This window comes from Atta colombica, unplaced genomic scaffold, assembly GCF_001594045.1.
Source record: "Atta colombica isolate Treedump-2 unplaced genomic scaffold, Acol1.0 scaffold135, whole genome shotgun sequence".
Taxonomy (NCBI): domain Eukaryota; kingdom Metazoa; phylum Arthropoda; class Insecta; order Hymenoptera; family Formicidae; genus Atta; species Atta colombica.
Window position 1 is genome coordinate 711925 of NW_017259223.1, and position 3846 is coordinate 715770.

The 3846-nt window shown below is 30.9% G+C and overlaps 1 pseudogene; it reads left to right on the forward strand.

The window, feature by feature from the left end:
- Positions 1-3758, forward strand: part of LOC108684514 — a 3987-nt pseudogene extending 229 nt beyond the window's left edge.
- The last annotated feature ends 88 nt before the right edge of the window (positions 3759-3846 follow it).

The window sequence follows — 3846 nt, forward strand, 5'->3', positions numbered from 1 at the left end:
TATATATATATATATAAAGTTAAACTGAGATTGAAGTTAATTTTAAGATCACGTACAATAATTTTAATTGTAATTGTAAAGGTAAATGTCTCAGGTAAATCGATCAATCACAATCAAAATTATGATCTCACATTTTAAAACGTTAGATTATAATTTCGATTTGCTTACGGCCTTACGATTACGATTAAAATTTTTGTACGTCCATTTATTGAATCGGATTATAAATTTCATAGAGTGATTTTATATTTCATAATGTGTTAAACTGATTGCAATCATTTCAAAAGAGAAGAATATCACTCTAAGTAAATGTGGACACTCATAAAATAGAAGTAAATATTTTATTCAAATTTTTAGAGTATATGTGCAGGTACATGGTGTTGTTCTTCATGTAATGTTACACAACATTAATTTTCGACTTAATTTTCGGTCTTTGTTACACTTGTATTTTATTCATTTTAACTGATATTTCACTCTTCAAGTTTTTTACCAAATACATTGGTGGAAACGAGCGTTTAGATTCACATCATTCGTTCAGTGTAAGTATCAGACGATATCTTTTAACGTCAGTGATAACGCAAAGTTCATGATCACTATAAATGGAACTGATGTATACGTAAACAACTTGATTATCTAAAGTTTGTGTTGAACCAATTCTCATAATTGATAAATACTACAACATAAAAATTAAGAAATTGTGACGATTTTAATATAGCTTCATCTTTTACGAATTAATATTTTCATTAATCCACGTTCAGATGCTTTCTTCTCATCTGCCAAGATAAAGAAATTTCTAAATGCGTAGTATCGTTTGAAATTTTTAAATTTGATTTTGTTTTAGGATGATCCAAAGATTGTCGAGCAAGCTGTGCATTATGCTATTGATGCTGGATATCGACATTTCGATTGTGCTTACATTTATCAGAATGAAAAAGAAATTGGTAAAGTCTTACGTGAGAAGATCGCGAAAGGGATCGTGAAGAGAGAAGATCTCTTCATTACTACTAAAGTATTTGCGTCTCCTTATCTGAATTCCGATATATTAATAAAATCGATCGTTTTTGTTCAGTTGTGGAACACATTTCATAAACGAGACAATGTGGTGCCGGCTTGCCGAAGATCCGAAGATCGGAAAACTTTGGACTCGGTTACGTGGATCTCTATCTGATACACTGGCCCATATCTTATGCGGTAAATTAATGGACTTTTTACAATAAGTTGTTGGTTGGCAGATGGCAAATATATCTTAGATATCATATTATATATCTAAGATATCATATTACAAGATGTCTTAAAGCAATCTTTAAGATGTCTTATGTTCGCATTTTAGATATTGTCTGGGCAGCATCACGTAATGCTGTCATATTGCCAATAATGCGATAAGATAATATTGATGCAGCTATCTTGCTGTTAAACTGCCAGCAATACATATATACATTGTTGCCTGCATATATGTTGCTAAAATGTCGGTATACTCGAAATCGTTAAAGACAAATCTCCGGCAAATTGCCAGCATTATAAGTAATCACTTTTTTGTGCGATTTTGTTGATGAGATAGCTTTGCTATCTGGGTAATAGATCAGAAATTAGGAACAAGTTGTAAGCAAGTCAGTGCCTCATAAGATAACGATAAGCAGTAATCAATCAGTGATTATGTGATAAATTGTATAAGAATTTCATTTCTTATATAATTTAAAACTTAGATTACATCATGACTGACTATATCACATAGTGTATTGTTATTTTCCTTGAATTACCACTCTCTCAAGTAACATAGCAGCGCTTGCAAAGCATTAAAAAAGCGATTATATGCTTTTTTAGCGCTTTGTTAACGCTTTATAAGCGCTGTGTGCTACTTGAGCAGCTTAGGCTTCTGATTGATTAAAATATTGTGATGTAACGATCTAATACGATTTATTCTGAATGTAAGTTTCCTAAGATTTATGACTTATAATTTTAAGTTATCACTAGTATGATATAATAAGTGCGATAAACGGTTTATTGTAAAAAAAATCCACGTACAACATTTTAAGGCTTGACTTTTTTTTAAAGTGTTACGCGATTGCAATCATTAGATAAAAATCGATGGTACTGTCGTTATTGATACGAACATTTATAACACGAAAAAAGAGAATAAAGATTAATTTTCATTATGCTATTTCTTGCTTTTTAGTACTTTTCCTCTACAGTTTTGCCTGTTTCATTGTTTTTTTTACTATCCTAGGTAAAAGTTGTTGATTTTGAAAGATACTAAAGACATGAAATACGATTGTCAATAAAAATGTAGCGAAAAGAAAAAAAGATAAGAAGTAAAAAGCAAGAAATAGAAAGCAAACATTAGCTGTAGATTAGCTTTAAATATCGCGCAATGCGAAAGTTTCGTTATTACAAAGTTTCGCATTACTATAAAAATTAAAATCGTGAGCATTACATTATTCATGCTTATGCCGCGTTTATTTTAGGAAAATGTCGACGGAATAATACCGGTTGACGAAAACGGCGATCCGATGTTCACGAGGATTTCCTTGATACGTGATGGAGGAGTGCGTGAAATTGGGTTTAACGAGGAGTATTGGCCTCAGCAATTTTAATTCCGAAGATCGACCGCGTGTTATCGATTGCCCAAATAAAACCGGTAATGAATCAGGTAGAGTGCCATCCGAATTTAAATCAGAGAAAATTGAGAAACTTTTGTGCGAATCATGACATAGCTGTCACAGCTTATAGTCCGTTTAGTTCGCCTAATTGGCCTTGGGCTAAACCTGATGATCCGAAAATTGTCCTTGATGCACTTGAAATTGGCGCTAAATATGGCAAAACTCCCGCACAAATTATTCTGAGATACTTGGTAAGATGTGCTATTATTAACTAATATTGTTCTAGATGTATATACTATTATTAATTAATGTTGTACTGGGTGTCTCTTTAATGATATAATCCTTGACCGACTTAGGCCTGATTTCACAATATATAATTAGATTGAAGGTTACCATATATTGTGATTTATTATTATGTGAAAACGGATCTTAGAGACGATCTTTTCGTTACGGAAATATTGAGACATTAATTAATTATTTTTTTTTATTTATAAGCAATTAGAAAAGAAGAAATTAAATTCGCAAAGTTTAGAAAATCAAATGGATAGCAAAATGACATTCTCCAATTATTTTCAAATGAAATGTTATTTAAAGAAAATCTTAATTAAAGAGTAGGAGTAAAAATTAGGAAGTTGCATAAATGATGAATTTTTGATAAGGAAAAATTGACTTTTCAAATTGGTCAGAGAAAACTTGTTAAAGGGATACCCATTGATTTTAAGATATTTTATGGATTGAATAATTTAGCAATAATTTTTTATGAAGGTTGATATTAATACTATACCAATCCCAAAATCCAATTCAAAGAAACATATCGAACAGAATATTAACATCTTTGATTTTAAGTTAACTCCAGAAGAAATTGCCATAATTGACAAATTCGATTGTGACGGACGTATAGTGCAGTTTGAACAGTATATTTAATTATTTTTTTAAAGAATGTCATTGTAGTATATTCCCATACAGCACAGAATTTGCAGCAATATTACTGCAACATGCAATATTACTGCAATGTTGCAACAGTGTTACCGCAACTTTTGTGCAGTAGGAATTTTGAACCTCTAAATAATCTTCTATCTTTTCAGATATAAAACACACAAGGATTATGCTTTTCACTTGGAATTTTAACTGAAAGCTAACTGACATGTCTTCCTCCTTCAGGCGAGATGGCACCATATGTCATCAATTTTGATTGTATAAAATGTATTTAAATGTATAATATATATGGAATCATCATATATTAAGTATATAT